This window comes from Podarcis vaucheri (assembly GCF_965113315.1).
Source record: "Podarcis vaucheri genome assembly, chromosome: 16".
Classification (NCBI taxonomy): domain Eukaryota; kingdom Metazoa; phylum Chordata; class Lepidosauria; order Squamata; family Lacertidae; genus Podarcis; species Podarcis vaucheri.
The window spans coordinates 33,174,044-33,192,350 of NC_138754.1; the positions used below are offsets into that span (position 1 = coordinate 33,174,044).

Below are 18,307 nucleotides of genomic sequence, written 5' to 3' on the forward strand. Positions count from 1 at the left end.
AGAAACCACAGGGACCTTGCTGTGAAAACAACAACAAGAAGAGCGATTGGTGCGAGAAGAGTAAGTGAAGTGCCTATGGTGGGATTTTGTGAAATCTAATGTAAATTAAGGGACTCTTGTCCTTTCAGACAAAAATAAGCTATCCAGTTCCAAAAACATCCCCCCAACTATTCTATTGATTTTGCAATAATATACAATAGATGGACACAATAACATCCATAAAGAAAAACATGTAAATGTTCTCCCTCCTCTTATCAGAAGCTGGATGAGTATTCTTATTCAAATTCTATTGTATGATCTCTTCTCCTATTTGTTTACCATCTATTTTTCACCCAAAGGAGTTATGATACCCAAGAACATAGTTTTAACAAAGGGTATGCAATCAAGTCCAGATCTGTATTGTACACTTACACAGTGTTCTCCATTCCAGACATAGTAACATGTGTAATAAATGGCCACCAACTGGCATGAAAGTATCTGGTTTCTTTTATCCCTTCAATACTGCTACATCATGATGTACCTAAAACAATTTTGATACACGCAGCTAACTAAAAAAAATTAAAGCTTAATCCTATGCACTTTTATTCAAAAATCAGCTCATTGTTTCATGGGGCTTCTATTGAGGATGAAGTACAGATTGCAATCTAAGAATTAGGTTGGGACTTCTGCACAAGCAAACACTGCTCTTCGATTGCAAATGTCATAAGATATTTAACACCTGAGGTTCTCCTTGGATGCATGTGGCACTCTACTCAGTTGATTACTCAATTTTTTACACATAAAGTTGACCCTGAAAAGTGTTAACCAAGTTCAACTGGTTCAAAATGTGGGATGCTAGATGGTATGTTTAGCTCACAAGTGATTGCATCTTTCCAGTACTGATCTAACCTCATTGCTTATCCATTTGTTTATGGGAATAATTCAATGTGCTGTTGCTGATCAATAATGCCCCTAAATCCATCTCTACAATTCTAGGATACCATTCTGGCAGCCTTTTTGGCTGAAGAGCACAGATGCTCTTAAAAAAAAATATCAACATTTTAAGGGCCTGTTCCAGATACACCACCTTCAGGTGGGTAGCTTCTGGTTAGGGTGGCCCTGTGCCCTATTTTGCAGTTCTCTATTTGAGGAAGTCTATCTGGAGGGTTATCCAGTTTAAAAATAAAGACACATTAGAAGGAAATGTAGCAGGCTTTGAAGTTGTCCATCAATAGTTAGGACCTAAACAGTAGGCAGCTGAGCAGGCAGCTGGTTATATTCTTCCCCACTATGGTGAGATGCATTGCACACCTGTATAATTATAGTGAATATTTCTGATGCATATCTATTCATATAAATTGGCATATACAAAATTTATGCAAATTTTATTTTTTAATGATTTTAGACCTTCCTGGGGTGACAACCTGACTTTGGAATTCTCTCTCCAGCAGGGCTAGTGCAGTACATTTTGCTGTCTGCGGCAGCTACTTCACATTGCCTAATGGTATGGCAGGCTCAGCTGTATAGGGAGATTCTAAGAATCATAGAATTATAGAGTTGGAAGTGTCCCCAGGGGTAATCTAGTCCAACTCTCAGAAATGCACAAATCTCCATTGAAACATCCATGACAGACGAAGCAGAGTCTACAACTGCTCAAGGGAGTCTGTTCCACTGTCAAACAGCTCTTACTGTCAGAAAGTTATTCCTGATGTTTAGTCAGAATCTTCTTTCTTGAAACTTGAATCCATTGGTTCACTTGCTCCATCTTCCATATATTAGCCCTTTAGATATTTGAAGATGGCTATAATATCTCCTCTCAATCTCCTCTTTTCTGGGCTAAACCTACCTAGCTCCCTCAACTGTTCCTCATAAGGCTTGGTTTCCAGACCCTTGATCATCTTGGTTGCCCTCCTCTGCACATGTTCCAGCTTGTCAATATCCTTCTTAAATTGTGTTCCAGAGAACTAGAAAAAGTATTCCAGGTGTGGTCTGACCAAGACAGAATAGAGTGGTACGTTTACCTCTCTTCATCTAGACACTATACTTCTGTTGATGCAGTATTAGCTTGTTGTTGCTGCATCACATGACTCACGCTAAACTTGTGGTCTACTAAGACCCCTAGATCCTTTTCACATGTACTACTAGGTACCGCTCCGGCAGGAAGGTAAACAGCATTTCCGTGTGCTGCTCTGGTTCACCAGAAGCGGCTTAGTCATGCTAGCCACATGACCCGGAAGCTGTACCAATAAACCAGCTCGGCCAATAAAGCGAGATGAGCGCCACATTCCCAGTCGGTCATGACTGGACCTAATGGTGAGGGGTCCCTTTACTAGTAAGCCTGGTGTCCCCCATCTTATATTTGTGCAGTTGCTCTTCCTGCCTAAGTGTAGAACAGTGATGGCAAACTTGACCCTCCAGCTGTTCTGGGACTACAACTCCCATCATCCCTAGCTAACAGGACCAGTGGTCAGGGATGATGGGAATTGTAGTCCCAAAACAGCTGTAGGGCCAAGTTTCGCCACCACTAGTATAGAACCTTACATTTGTTCCTACTGAAATTGTTAGTTTGGGTCCTGTTCTTCAGTTGTTAAGGTCATCTTCAATCCCAAGTCTGTCTTCTGCAGTGTTAGCCATGCCTCCCAGTTTGGTGGCATCTGCAAATTTGATGAGCCTCCCCTCAATTTCTTCATCCAAGTCATTTATACAGATGTTGAACAACAATGGGCCCAGGACAGAACCCTGCGGCACCGCACCTGTCACCTTTTTCTAGGATGATGAGGAACAATGAATGAGTACTCTTTGGGTTAGGTCAGTTAACCAGCTACAAATCTACCTAACAGTTGCCTTGTCCAACTCACATTTTACCAACTTCCCTGTAGGGCAGTGATAGAGTGTCTGGTTTTCATGCAGAAGGTCCAAGGTTTGCTCCCCAACAACTTCATGTAGCATGAGAGGAACTCCCTGCCTGTAACCCTGGAGTGCTGCTGCCAATCCTAAGCTAGATGGACCAATGGTCAGATTCGGTATAAGGCAGTTCCCTGTTCCCGAGGTGCCTTCATTATTACTGTTTTGGTGCCAGATTACATCCGTGCTATTTCCCTGAGCTTTTAATTAACATGTAATGATTTTTCATGGCTTTAATTGTGTATTGCTATATTATCTGGCCTTGTAGCTTTATTTTACTATTGCTAGGTCTAGGATATTTTATTGTTATTATTTTTAGTGTCTATTGTAAGTCACCTTGAGGCTTTTTTGTAGTGGAGAAGCACTGTAAAATTGCATTAAAATAAATAATAAAATACAGAATCTTTGTATGTGAATATATTTAAGAAATGCATTTAGTGGCCCCAAATTTAGAACAGTGAGAAAATAACTACCCTTGGGAGGAATATGTACTAGTTGGTCAATATTAATGATCAAAAGATTTTATCATTTTCGTGTTACTCAAATCTGCAATACAGCTAAATTGCATTCAATCATCTCTCCTCTGAAGGATTAGTGACTTGGAAGAACAAAATCCACAACCACCAGACTTTGAGCATCATAATTTCTCATGGCTATGCTGCAGAACATTAAGACAGGATGAGGAATTAGCTGTGCCAAGGAGAAAATTTGCTACTGTCAAAGTTATTTAGTTTTTCATTTACAAATACGATGTGATGGAACCAAAGAAGGGGGAAGGGAGGAGATATATTAACCAGCCAATGTTAAAAACTGTAATTCAATATCTGGTTATAAATCTTTTTAATAATGCAAGGTTGGAGATGATGTTATTTTTATATATTAAGTATGAGATATTAGTATTTATTTAAATTAACAGAAGTCCAGATATATTTAAATACTTGATAGGGTTGACATTTCCTAGAAGGAAGGTGGAGTTTATTTAGTGCCCCACCCTTAAAAACAACAACAAACCAACTTTAGTAAACTCAGACCATTAATGTGGCCTGCTGGGCGTATTTTGCATTTAACCACTGAACAGTTCCTTATTATTCTTCCCCTGAAATTTTCACAGTGCCTCTTTCATCAGTTAAATTCCTCCTTTTGAAACAAGCAACATTTGAACAAAAACAGTCTTTCTTCCCCACCCCCCTTTCTTTCTTTCTTTAAGAATCAAAGCACTCCCCCCCCCACTCCCTTCTACTGAAATTAAGTTTTCTGGAATGAATTACCCAGCTTACACCATAGCAAGTTCAGCCACTGGAAATTATTTAGAAATAGCCAAACTAGAGGGCCAAAGGCCTCAGGCCTTTATCTGAAGACTACATGATTGATGTGTTGTGGGCCCTGCTGTGTTTAACAGTGATTTCTATCTGTTGCTAGCGGCAACAGTCAGGGTCTCAGCATGAGGCCAGCAGCAGCAGGCATCGCTGCAGCAGCAGGGCCGCACACAGGGACAGACAAATAGTCTTTTCAGCTGGACAGGTCTCATGGGGGGGTTTGACATAAAGGGCCCTTTGGAAAAGCTGGAATTGTCAGTCCTTTGATGGCCCCATGCTGGGCCATTAGCTTCTGTTACTAATTTGCAGCGTATGTGCGAGGGCAGAGCGGCAGGAACACCTGCAAGCTGCTCAAATGCATTGTGGGAAGGATTTTATGGGGAGAGCAAAAAAAGGGAAGAAAGGACGAGGCATAACCCCCCTCCATCTACAAGGGCGTTTGACACTGCCTATTATCATTTTAAGCCATCAAAAGATGACTGTGAACTAGCAACAAGGGCTCCAACTGAAACTGGAAAAGCAGAAAAGCAGCAAGGAAGGAGAGGGAAACGCTTTTTAGATTTTTATTTTTATTTAAAGGCCATCCACCTTAACACAATGAGAGGTTTTTCAGGATCCCCCCCTCCCCTTTCCAGGCAGAGGAGGCAATCTTATATAGGCCAAAATACCCAGCTAGAGTGGAGTTTATTAGGAACAGAATTTCTAAATTAAAGCTCAATCTCCCTGCTTAACTTTCTTTGCTTCACTAATTCCACACCTGGAAACAATATTAAACTAAAGCTGAAGATCAAAATGTCGAGGAGCAAAATGTTAGGAGGCAGATTCTTTGAGACACGTATTTTTAAACAGGAAGGGACACTTCAGTCCTGAAGATTTTTAAACAGGAAGAACACTTAAGTTCTGAGGATTCGAGTGTGAAAAACTGAAAGTCTCCAGCTACTTAATGGAAGGAAATTTCTAATGAACTCTACACTGCGCGTTGCTAGACATCCAGGACTGCTCAAAACAGTGTATCACCAACAGACATTATTTCCTGATGTGCAGAACAGTTTTAATACTTGGAAACGTGGGGTGTGATATAGAACCCCCATAATGCAGGGGGTACATACTATTGTGTATGATAACAGGTATGTGGGAAATGTTTATGGAAATCCCAATGGAAAACCTCCGAGTCCAAGAAAACCTGCCGAGTGCCCACACCAAATACAGTATCTTATTCACAAACCTTCCTTTGATTTGTGTTGATATGCAGGATTAGGAAACAATAACCCTTCCAAGATTGCAGCTTTAGCAGGCAGAGGATGTCACTTTTTTGTTTTCAGTAAATGACTAAAATAATATCAAGCACATGCTGTAAAACAATGAACTAATTCTCTCCGTCTCCCCACTCAAAATGGCTAATGAAAATGTTTGTTCTCAGGCTGAGTTGCCCTCCAGAGTACATTTTTTCCCTACCAAGCTATAAAACATGGGTGCATAATTGAGTCACTGACAGTGCTTGCAGTACAGCGGTGCTCACAGATGTCTGTTTAATAAAAACAAATGGTAATAAGGGGATCAATAGAATGCCAAAAATAATCCTGACTTTTACAATGTTTAGAAAACCATAAGCCACATTTTCCTGCTCTCACAACTTCTTCTGTGATCACAACACTCCAGTTCCTCACAAAGAGAGTTTTATAAATATATGCAGCGCAGACTCCTTTCTTTACCCTTTCTGTAAATCCCTAGAAGTCATTTCCTTATTGTGTTGTGGATCTCCTTCCTGGCGGGTTCTTTCTCTCTCTCTCTCTCTCTCTCTCTCTCTCTCTCTCTCTCTCTCAGATATATTGGGGTCTGTTCAGATACTGCTGTACTTCAAGCTACTGCATTGGTGAAGAGACCAATTGGTTAGCTAATTAAATTGTGAACCTAATTCTAATTTCACTTCAGAATGCTGCCTTCTGCAAGCCCCTTTCTCTTAACCTCAGGCCACTCTGCCCAGTTCCACTCCTACCTGCTGTAGGATACTGATCTTGGCCAACTTAATAGATTCACACTGTATGGTAGGGAATCTGCAATCCTCCAGATATTAGACTGCAGCACCCAAGAGCCCCACGGCAAACCGTCTGGGATGAGGGCCACAGGTCCGTCCTCCTTGCTGTAAGGTCTACTGAGATAATGGGCATGGGAACTACTAGGAGGCTGTGCAAAACGGTTGATGGGAAAGGTGGGTCTTTGAGAGGCAGGCTTGGAAGGAAATAAGAGGTGACATTCACAAAGGTGTTCTGGGAAACAGTTTCATACATAAGGGGCAGCAAGGGAGAATGAACCTAAGTCATTTTGAGGGAGAATGATTTAAAACTAAGTCTCTCCAGTCAACACTCTTACCCAGTGTGCTACCCTGGCTCTCAAAGACGCCAAATCTCTTACACTTAGGAGAGAAATTTGGAAATTTCATGGTCTGGAAAAGTTTACACTATATTGTTTGGCTTGGGTTCCTACCATTTTCTTTTATAATGTCAATTGAAGAATGAGTTTCTCTTCAAAACTGGGATCACTGGGCTCCAGTCCTGTTTGCTACAGCCACTCCCCAGCTCCCAAGCATTCCCTTGCGTCGAAGATAATGGAAATATTAATTGTAATATTGTACTTATTTTAATGATTCTGGAGTACCGCTTTCATGTATTGTATGTCTTATAATAGCAGGTACATTGTGATGAATACATTCGTTGTACTTTGCTTGCCATATATTCTTTGTATGCTAGCCCGAACCCCTGGGTTTTTTTTGGTATTTGTGTATGTACCAATACAGTGGGTTCCTTATTTTTGTGCTTACTGCTTGAATAGTGGCAGACCTTGGGGTCTCAGATTTCAGCAGCGCCCTGTGCAATGCCAAAATTTGGCGCTCCCCACCTCTCGCCTTCCATTCTACAACATAGAATTTCTTGAAATATCACATTTCATTTTTTCGGCAAGCAGGGAAGTTTTATGTTTGTGTTTTTGTTATTTCTGGAGAAAGCAGGGCTGACTTTGCCATGTCTGGCAAGGCTTTCTATTTTAAGGGAAATATTTGACAGAAACAGACACACATGTGCTGACAACAGTTGCCACTATTTCAATGAGTGCAAGTAGAGTAAGCAGACGCCACAAGGGTGTCAGCAGAGCTGCGTGAACATGCGGAAATGAGGCTCCAAAGAGAAGATGCACTTTTAGTAAGGCTCAAACCGATCGAAAGGATTGTTGGCCAGGAGATGGAACAGTGTGTCATTCTGGAAGGGGAGGCAGATGGCCTTTTTGGCACCCTGGCATTGGAAAATATTTGTGGATTTTCCATCACATTCAAGATGTCAGCTGGTGGAAATGAAGAGTTGTATTGAACATTAGTCGTACTTTGAGCAGACCCATTGAAATTAATGGATCTGTGTGAGTTGGGTCTATTAAAGCCAATGGTTCTACTTTAAGTATAACTTAGTTGAGCATAGGCCCAAAGAACAAATCAGTCTCTGGAGAGGGGAAGGGGAGAACCTGCAACTGTCTAGAATAGCGCTCATTAAGGGAACGAACCTAGCAAGACAATTTGTTGGCATCTTCTCACTTCCAAATTCCTTGTGCCTCAAGGTATGTGCCTTGCTTTACTGACTGTCTCCTCTGTGTCTGTAAATCTAAGCAACATTATTAGACCAGGCAGGCTATTATTCATCCCATCATAATTTTGTACCATAATTAATGGGAACCTTCTATTTACCAGGAGGCACTTCAGACACAGTCTCTTTGTGCCCCCCCCTCCTAAGTTCAAATTCCAAGGGAATTCTACAATGAGCATGGTAAATACCTTATTACTGGGGTTTTTTTGTTTTTTAAAAAAAACACAATAAACTAGAAGCTTCCAGACATTTAATTACAAAATATATGCAAATGAAAGACATCAACAAGCCTACAGGAAGATTCCTGCTTCAGTATTCTAGAGAAGCCTCAATAAATATTTCAAGGTTTCAAATGGATGCTTTGCAATCGTATGCTTTTCATTTGCATGAGTGCCGGAAGGAAGCGTTCAAAACCGCCTCAGAGCAAACACAGAGTATTTTCCTGTAAAACTTTAATTGGGAAACTGACACTATATAATCTGTACATCATTGCCTCTGAGCTGTTGTTAAAAAATTAAAGCAGCATCAAAGAGCTGCTTTGTTAAATTAACACATGTTGTATATCCCAGACGTGCTCTGTGCCACAGAAGGAAATTGCTTTGAGCCGTAAACAATTTGACTAGGAAAGCTGGCAGGGCAGAGGTAGCAAAAGCATATAAATAAGAGGTTCAAAGCTGAGGCTATCAAGAGCCAATAGGTCACAAGTAAATGGGTAATGAGTTGTGGTTTTGTATGGTTATGAAAGACAGGTATTTTTTTTTTTAAGAAGGAAAACCAATGTCTGCAAGAAAGATGCATTAACGAACAGTTTCCTAAATGTGTTTCAAAAACAAATGTCCTCGCCAGGGGAAACCACTCAAAATGAATTATGAAACCCATGTTCTGATTGAGCTCAGTCTCCTCCAGCTTTACTCTAAAGCAAACAGACTTGCAATACAATACAATACAATACAATACAATACAATACAAATGGTTTGTTAGTCTTATTTAGAGAAGACCCACTGAAAGTTAGGGACATGACTAACTTACATCTATTAATTTGAATGGGGCATATAATTTAAAGGGGGCAGTCACAAATTATGCAGTCAAGTTTCCTATATTTGGAAAAATCACAGGGGATCAGCAAACCTGCAGTGCACCGGATAACTTCAATCTGAGTAAAACTTACTTGGATGCAACCCTATGTCTACTCGAGCCCCATTGAGTTCAGTAGGGTAGGTGAGAATAGGATTGCAGCCTTACTCAGCAGTTGCAAGAAATAATTCAGTTCAAGTTTAATGGAAGGTGCTCTCTAGAGCAGGGGTTGTCAACCTGGTCCCTACTGCCCACTGGTGGGCTTTTCAGGATTCTAGGTTGGCGGTCGGGGGTTCTATGGCACAAGCTGAATCCTCCTTCTATCAAGCACTGGTGGGCAGTAAGAACATTTTACCATCAAGAAAGATGCATTAGTGGGCGGTAGGTATAACAAGGTTGACTACCCCTGCTCTAGAGGATACTGAATGCAACCAGGAATATTGATTTCATAATTTCTGTGTTGAGTAGTTTCATACAGGGATGACATTTGTGCTAAAAATTCACTGGAAAACCTAGAAAGCACGCCTCTTTCAGAATCTCCTTTCCATCCAGTCACTTGGGCTTCTCTTCATTTTACTGAACAAAGTGTCCCTTCTCTTTATTTCTCTTCTTTCAAATACAGATGACACTCCATCATCCCACAAAAAGGTGGATGCTGCCTCTAAACCTGTGCTAAATTTTTGTCTTGGGCTCAGTAAACCAGAAGGCTTCCTCCCTCAATCTGGTTGTCCATTTCTGCACACTTTTCCAACTCTACAATATCCTTTTTTATATGTCGCAACCAGATCTGTTCACAGTAGTCTGCTGGGATCTGCACCGGTAGCAAGGTAGCAGTGGGATAAGCTAAATATTCCAGGAGTGTAAGGAAACTGGCTGGCAAAGCTGTTTCATGGCCTGAAAATCCACAACTGAGCTGAGATGTCACAAAATTTTATATCCTCAATGTGCTGAGCACTATGGCTCAAATTGTGCTATTTGCAAAAGATCAATGTCTCAGATCTTTGTTGTAAATTGAGAAGTTAACCATGCCACTATAGGCTGTAGACCACTGGTAGCTAACACAGTGTCCTCCAGATGTTGATGGCTTACAACTCCCATTATCCCTGACCATTGGACCATGCTGGCTGGGGCTGCTGGGAGTTGGGAGCTGAGCAACATTTGGAGGGTACTCCATTGGCTATCCACCTGGTCCATGAAGTTGGTTTAAGAGTTTTGCATCTTAACACAAGCCAAGCCAATGAAGGGCTTCTGGTCAGTACTGCTGAAGCAGACTAACCAAGCAACTCTTGCAGAAATAAGATAAGTATTTTATCTCCAACCCCACACTGTAAAACAATGTGAGAGGTTAAAAGCAAATGTCTTCCATACATAAATGAGAGTGCTCGTGTAATTTTATCAGCCTCTCTGGAGTGACCAGCTATTCCTGTCAGAACCACTCAAATATATCTCTTCCTTGCCATTACTAGAATCCACAAGGCAACTAGAAACGCTACTCAACTGCACAGCTTAACTGATTAAGTAGGTGGGAACTGATGCCAGATCAGCACAAAAGTGTCTCTCTGCTAACCAGAAACCAGCCGCAAGCTGTGTCAGGGGACTGACCGCAGATATCATGCTGATAGCAAAGAGGCTTGAAATTACAACTTCCTGTTTCACTGCTCTCACGGTCACATGCAACCTCAGAGAGGAAACGCTAGCAGGAAGAGAAACGCCTTCAGATGGTCAGACAACTGCTTAGTGTGATACATGTCCCTGTGGTTCATTTTTTAGCAGTGATCATTCACCGCAAGACAGAGATGACACTCTTAAAATGTGTCATGATACGCCTATCTCTCTGTCCAGAAATACACATGCACAAATTGATTTGAGTAGAGCCAATCAAGGTGGGGAGATACAGATATATATATATATATATATATATATATATATATATATATATATATATCTACAAGTGTGGGGAAATTGCACCAGAGATGCATACTATTTTTAATCATGTTTCCACAGCTGCTGATTGTCAGGTGAAAAGACTGAGTGTTCAAAGAAACAGAAAAAATGCCAAAATAATACTTGCACACTGTAAGGTGCTTCTGTGTATGTGTGTGTGTTTGTGTGTGTGTGTTGAACTGTGGTCTGCAGTGCTTCACCTTCTGAAGTACCAGCTTGTGCTCTGGGTCCTCAGGAGGCCAGGCAGATTAGGTTTTAGGGGAAATGTGTAATATAGGCTACAGTTCAAACTGGGGAGAGTCAGCTGCCCTCCCAGCTTGATAGCGTCAGCTGACACTCCAACTCAATCAGGGCACACCAAGCCCTAAAAAGTTCTTGCCGCCAAGCCAAGTTCAACCAAGAGTCCTGAGGAAGACTCTCCTGCTGTCTTCTCCTTACTACTGTCTCACATTTTAATTATTCCTGCCTGCATTTCACTCCACATCTACTTCTGGATCTTGAAACTTGACATTCTGCCTGGCTTCAACTTTACACTTGCTACTCATCTTCCTGAGCTGGTGCCTGAACTCTGGACGTCTGTTGCTCTTCTGATCCTCTTGCATCTGAGCTGAACTCCAGCCACAGTGCATCTCTGCGTTAGGCCAAGGCCTGATGTCTCATCACATACACAGGACATGATTAGCTAGGTAGCAGCAGTAGCAGAGAAAGGGGGGGGCGGCGACGAAAAGGGCAGGGAACACTGGATGGCACTTACCTTGGGGTGGTACACCAAACCCCAAGGTGCAGGGCCCTCCAGCCCCTAACCTGTCACCTCCCCCTCAGCTGCCCTCCAGAAGAAGGGTGCCTGGGAGGAACACAACACCTCAGCCCCGCACTGCTTTTGCAGGCAGCGTGCACGCACGTCATGTCCCCCTGACTGCCCTCCAAGTGGAGGGGACCAGGGAGGGAGGCAGCTCCAGAGGTGCGCCATGCCCCCAGGATGCTCCACCCTATGGAGTTGTGTGCTTCGATAGCGTGTGTACCCATCCCGGGTGTCACCAGGGTTCCTACGCCACTGGGAGGTGCTGTGACATCATCATGCTAGATACATGTTCTCTGATCAGTGGGATCATACAGATAACGGGTGGCGGGGGAAGTCAAAGCAACTGAAAGGGGCTATAGTGATGGCTACTGGCTATAAACAATAAAATCTACTGACTGACAAATGAAAAGGGCAACAAACAAGAGCAAAACAGTGCAAAAATGTGTGCAGAGTGTCTTTCAAGAAACTTTTTTTTTGGGGGGGTACTCCCTGTTTTGCACCAAAACAACCCTTTAAAAATTTGTCGCAGATTTAGTCCTTACAGTGAAAAATAAAACCCAGCCTGCCTAGCTTTGACCTAACATCTGTCTCTGGCCACCCTTTACCTTTTATTGCTGTCTTGGAACTTGAATTTTTCCCTAGCTCCGATTCCACACTAGCCTCTGGCCTTTTGATCCTCATCTGCCTGATTCAGTGTGTGACCCCTAGTCCATTTTTGACCATGCCTGTTGCCCTTCTGATCCTCACCAGCCTGCACTTGGACTCGATCCCTAGCTGCAGTCCAGTTTGGAATTAGGCTGAAGCACATGCAACCAAATGTTTTTGTTGAAATCATAACTGGGCTGCATGAAGAGAGAAATGGCAGAAATTTCAAAAGGAAGTGGAAGAGAGAGAGAGAAAGAAAGAGAGAGAGAGAGAGAGAGAGAGAGAGAGAGAAGGAAGGAAGGAAGGAAGGAAGGAAGGAAGGAAGGAAGGAAAGAAAGAAAGAAAGAAAGAAAGAAAGAAAGAAAGAAAGAAAGAAAGAAAGGGCTCATTGTAGACTGTTGCAGTTAAAAGTACATCTGAATTTTTAAAAAAGCTGAAGACCACAGGTCTAAGTGGTCTCTGGAATGCTTGCAGTTCACCACACTTCGGAAAATGTTGCAAAACTGTATTCAAAGCAGAGCAATCTGGATATATCATCAATCATCCATCTAGTTTAACTCAATAAAATCCACAGGGGAAATTCAAAGTGAGTAAACTTTGCACTGCTAATTATTTTCAAGTATGTAGTTCAGTGTAAACTGTCCCTAATAAGATGAGGGAGGAAACTAGCATCTTAGTGGAGATAGTATTGGCGCACCCCCCCACTCCCAATTGTTTACATGACCCAAGTACTCAAAGTGCCTGGAGTGTCCCAGCAGGGCAAGCCTGGGGGTTGTAGTCCAAAACATCTAGAGGGCACCAGGTTGGTGAAGGCTGGTAGCTGAGACTATACACAAGGGAGGAGGTGGCATTTTGCATGTGCTGCGGGTGTGTGTGTGTGTGTGTGTGTGTACTATCCTCTTTAATGGAACCATAGGACCTGGGTGAAATTAGCTTTCAACACACATTTACTTGGGAATAAGTCCCATTGTACTCAACAGTGGCTTACATCTGAGTAGTCACAAATAGGATTGCACTGTCAACTCTGCATTCATTTCCCAAACACACCATTGCTCCGGAAAGTCTCTCCCCATGCCTAAAAAAGTTATTTTTTATTTTTTAAAAAAATACATTTGGTGTGTGATTATTGAAAACAACAGCAACCCCACTGTTCTCTGCCAATAGCCACCAATTTGCATGGCTTTAAAGAAGGATTAGACAATTTCACAGAGGATAAGTCTACCAATGGCTAGTTCTACCTCCATTGTTGGAGGAAGGGTATTTCTCAACATCAACTACAAGCAGGGCAGGGTGTGCTGTTAGGTCCTGCTTTTGAGCCTCCCATAGAACAAGATGCTGGACTAAATGAGATTTCGGTCTGATCCACAGGGATCTTCTTAAATAGGCAACATACCTGGTATAAGAAAGCAAACAGGCAGCCTGAAGCACAATTGGGGGGCAAGGCTCAGAGTTGCACCAGTGGTCAAGTTTGCATGTAAGGCAAGTAGCAAAGTTGCATTCATACTTCATGAGAAGAGTCATGTCGTGACTCTTACTGAGATTGTTACATCCAACTCGACTCTTAAATATACATCCTGAGTAGCAGACTTGTTACTGTAGGCTATGTCTCCTGAGGGTGAACAACAAGCCCTTTGTGAGAACCTAGAGGGAAGGAAAGCTGGTGATTTAACAAGGAGGAAAATGTGTAGTATCAAAACAGCTCTCTTGTGACTTACTCCTCACTTCTGTTCATGCCTGACCAGCTTGTTTTTAGTAGCATCTTGACTATTACATCTTCCCTTTGCACCGTAAATCCCAGCTGGAAAATGCAAGAGAAAATGTGGAAGACAACAATTTCAAAAAATCAGAAACTCGGACACAAAAATTATTGGGAGAAGCTGCAGGAAGAAATAAACAAAGATGTGACTTGTACAATTGGATTGTTCTAAGTAAAATTGTTCACACATATATTTAAATTCTGGAAAGGCCTCCAGACCTACAAAACTAATGTGCTTGAAAGGTGAGCGAGAGATGCAAGCAGAGCAGGAATACAAAGCTCAGCATCTTTCCCTAGATAAAAATTTTTGATGCTAAAGAATGAGGTTAATAATATAGCTATGTGCAAGGACTCCTCCCACCATCCTCCACTTTTTCTCTCAGGGTAATGAATGAGTTTGGGTTTTAAAGGGTTTTTTTTTGGGGGGGGGGTTTCTCTCAGGGTAATGAATGAGTTTGGGTTTTAAAGAGACCCTGGAGCTGCAAGCACCCTTGTGGCACGCCAAAGGAAAGAGTGTACAAACTAAAATGTTGTGGGTGCAAATGAAAGCAGCTCAGGGGCAGTGGTGGCTGGTGCCCATTGTGGCTGGCAAGGTGGAAGAAGGCAGGAACTGAAGCCCAACAGTAGTTGGTACCTGCCAATGGAAAGCAGATCTAACTAATTCTAATTTTGTCTCCATCATCCACTCTTATTTATATAAGGGGAAAACACTAAGACTAATGAAGAGGAAGCTGACAAGCAGTGCCATGTCCTGGGCTGGTTCGAAGGAAGAAGGCAGGCAGGTGGGCAAGTGATTAAGGGCAGACTGAGGTTGGTAGGGCAGTGTTCCATTCAGCATTTTGCCTGGCTTCACTGCTCAGGGGGATTTTTTCCACGCCAGCAGGCTGGTTGTGAAGCCATTCTGTTAATGAACAACATTTTTACCAAAGAGCTAAAAAAAAAAAAAAAAACCCCAGTTGAAAAAATAGCTTTATGAAACCGCAATGTCTCTTTTAACTGTTGCCCAGGGATGGGCTGCAAAGATGAGGCAGCAGCTGTAATTGGAGGACAATTGTGAGCACAACAGCTACAAGCAGTTGCTGGGAAAGCTTAGACTAGCTTTTTGAAGCTGGCAATAAGAGCTGTCTCATGAACTCAGCCTGGCAGCTCCAGAATATTCGTTTTTCCAAACAATGGGGTTCACAGTAACCAAACAGCTGTTCGGCTTCCTGGTTGCCATGCTTGTGAGCCTCACAGCTGATAATAATGTGAGCCATTTCAACATAGGATGGTTAGCAGCAGGAAGTGAAGATGCAGTGGGGATGAATTGTGGCATGTCAGCAAAGTCACTTAAATAATGCAGACGGGAGACTAGAGTGAAAATCCCGAGGAAACTGAACAAATTGAAACTGTATAACTTGAGGAGAAAGTAACAGAGAAGTTTTTGTCTTTTTTACTTCAGGCCTTGTACATAGCAGGGAGATATTCAGCCAACCATAGAGAGGGAAAGCACAGCACTACGCAGCCAATCAGAGCATGTGAAAGTGTTGGGAAAACGCCTGAGCAGCTTGGGTGGATAAAAATCCTAACAGAAAGACCCTCCCACTCTGCCTGGTTGCTATAAGCAATACCTCAACCCAACCCCATGGTTAGCTGACTGATAAGAGAATTAACCCTTAAGCTGCAGCTGAATGATCCCTGCTGTTGCACTCCCAACATGGTGTAGTGTTTCACATCCCTACTTTCAACCCCATACACTGAATGCACTGTTGCTAGAACAGTGTTTCCCAACCTTTTTTGGGCAAAGGCACACTTGTTTCATGAAAAAAATCTCGAGGCACACCACCATGCCAGATGGGGAAAGGTCACTTTTTACTTATGTAAAAAAATATAAAAAAATATTAACAGCATAGAAGGTAATGGTTAGGCTAGCATCCCTCTTCCAAATATGCTAGGTTTTTATTTGCAGGGACTGTTCTACATGGGAAAGCATTCAGCACTGTCATTCTCCCATCTGCCATCTGAATTGGTACTATTCTGGGTCAACTTACTCTGCTGCATGTGTAGATGAAAATGGCGCCAAGTGTGGGGGAGAATTAATTTCTTCGCTGCCTGGGAGTAAGGGGGGTGGGAATCAGTGAATGGCAGGGACTTGGTTAAGTAGATCCAGTATGTGGTATCCAGTGGGGAGGTTGAAAAGCTGGATTAATAATGAGCCTGCATTGAGGATTTGTCTTACCTTTTTTATGGCTTCATAGCAGGGCGTTGCTTATCACAGTGTTGTTTTAATAGGAGACACATTGCCCTGGGATCTTGCCACTGCTATACAGCCAGGAACCTGATATTATTGGTAAGGGCCTCTGTTTGCTTAGGCATTTTAATGCTTTTTAAAAAAATGAGTAAACATTCGTGTTTCAGCAGCAGCTGGTGAGACAGGAGACGAGAAATTTAAACAGAGTGGGTTCTAGGCAGTGCCCCCCCTTCACCTGGAAAAGGCAGGAAGAACTCTTTTGGGCTGCCTCCAAATTCTAATTTCCTTGAGTGCCACCTATAGGAGAACCATGAGTGGGTTAGGATGGCGGGCCAGACCTCGCCACCCTTTGGTGCCAGCCGTGATCTGGACAACTCAAGCCGTTGCCTCTGACTGAACCCGTTATGATTCTGCTCACAACCCCCCATCCCTTGGCGGGCCAGCGGGGTGGGGGGTGGGAAGGGGAGATAATATAGTGAAAGGGAAGCAATAGGGGCTGGAAACTGTGGTAGCAGCATTTCCGGCTGAAGCGCGAGATAGAAAATGTTATCAATTGCTTCTTCTTGTACAACTGCAGCCAGATCCTACACGTATTTACTCTGGAGTAAGCCCTAGTTTGTTCACGGGGTTTTGCTCCCGCGTAAGTGTGCACGAGGGATGGCAGCCTTAAATATCGGGGAGACGCAGGAGTCGCCTGCGCTGCTGTAATTCCCCCTCCTTTTGGGGAGGGAGGCGCTGGGCTACTGTGTTTACTTGGAAGTCCCACGGAAGTTAATGCATTATTAGGCTACTACTGGCTTAAGCCGGTGCCCGCCTTCATCCCTAGGCGAGAGGCACAGAGTTCTGTTCCGCCCGGGCACTGCCTCTTTAAACGAGCGCGTGGTTGAAGAAGGCGCTTGCCCAGCTCCCCTCTGCGCCTCGGAGGGCGGGTTTGAGCACGCGCAATGCGCCGCCCTCCCGCCCTGCGCCGCCTCGCGCTCCTCCCTTTTGCGCGCGCTGCCCCGCCGCCGCCCCATTGGCCGGGTCCTGTCAGCTGATCCTGTGTTATTTCCTGTGTGTGTGTGTGAGGGGAGAATGGAGAGAGAAACCTTGGCACCACCACCGCGGAGCCGCCCCCGGCTCGACGCGGATCCTCACCGCCGCTGCCCCGCCTCTTGCCGCCCGACTTGCCCGCCTCCCTCCCACGGCACACCAGGCAACGTCTCGCGGCACACTAGTGTGCCGCGGAACACCGGTTGGGAAACACTGTGCTAGAAGTCAAGTGGCCTTAGTGACATATACAGTACAGTGGTACCCCGGGTTAAGTACTTAATTCGTTCTGGAGGTCCATTCTTAACCTGAAACTGTTCTTAACCTGAAGCACCACTTTAGCTAATGGGGCCTCCTGCTGCTGCCACGCCACCAGAGCACGATTTCTGTTCTCATCCTGAAGCAAAGTTCTTAACCCAAGGTACTAATTCTGGGTAAGCAGAGTTTGTAACCTGAAGCGTATGTAACCTGAAGCATATGTAACCCGAGGTACCACTGTACTGCCTTTCATCAGCCAAAGCTGCTTGTGTCAAGGTGTAGCCCCACTGGGACACACAGGGCCTGGTTACAGTCATCCATGTTCTGGCAACCTCCAGGTGAAGACTGCTGCAATGCGTTGTGCATTGGACTTCCTTTGAAGGCTGGCCAGAAACTGCAGTTTGTCCAAAGCACAGCTATCGAGCTACTAACTGGGATCAAGCACAGGGAACACATACAGTCAGCCCACAACTTGTGCAGGGGTTATGTTCTGGAGATTGCACCTAAAGCCAAAATCATGTTTTGTCAAAACACATTAGGTTCAATGGTGGGTGAGATTGCCAAAGTCATTTGTCCTGGAACTCCACCCCTTTTGTATCCCTTTTATTTTATTTTATTTTATTGCCACACACGTAAAGCTGAATGTGCAGAAGTTAAAGGCAAGTAAGTCACGAGCTTACTGTATCACCAACATTTAAAGAGCTCCACTGGTTCCTGACCCATTTATGAGCACAATTCAAAATG

The 18,307-nt window shown here is 43.5% G+C and overlaps 1 protein-coding gene and 1 long non-coding RNA gene across 13 annotated transcripts in view; one reads left to right on the forward strand and one right to left on the reverse strand.

Moving 5' to 3' along the window:
* The window catches only part of FBRSL1 (fibrosin like 1), a 790,067-nt gene that overhangs the window by 382,480 nt on the left and 389,280 nt on the right, over positions 1-18,307 (reverse strand). The window lies entirely within an intron of this gene.
* Positions 1,397-5,423, forward strand: LOC309521235. The gene is made up of 2 exons (XR_014214592.1): positions 1,397-2,124; positions 2,313-5,423. It is a non-coding gene; the product is annotated as an uncharacterized lncRNA (long non-coding RNA).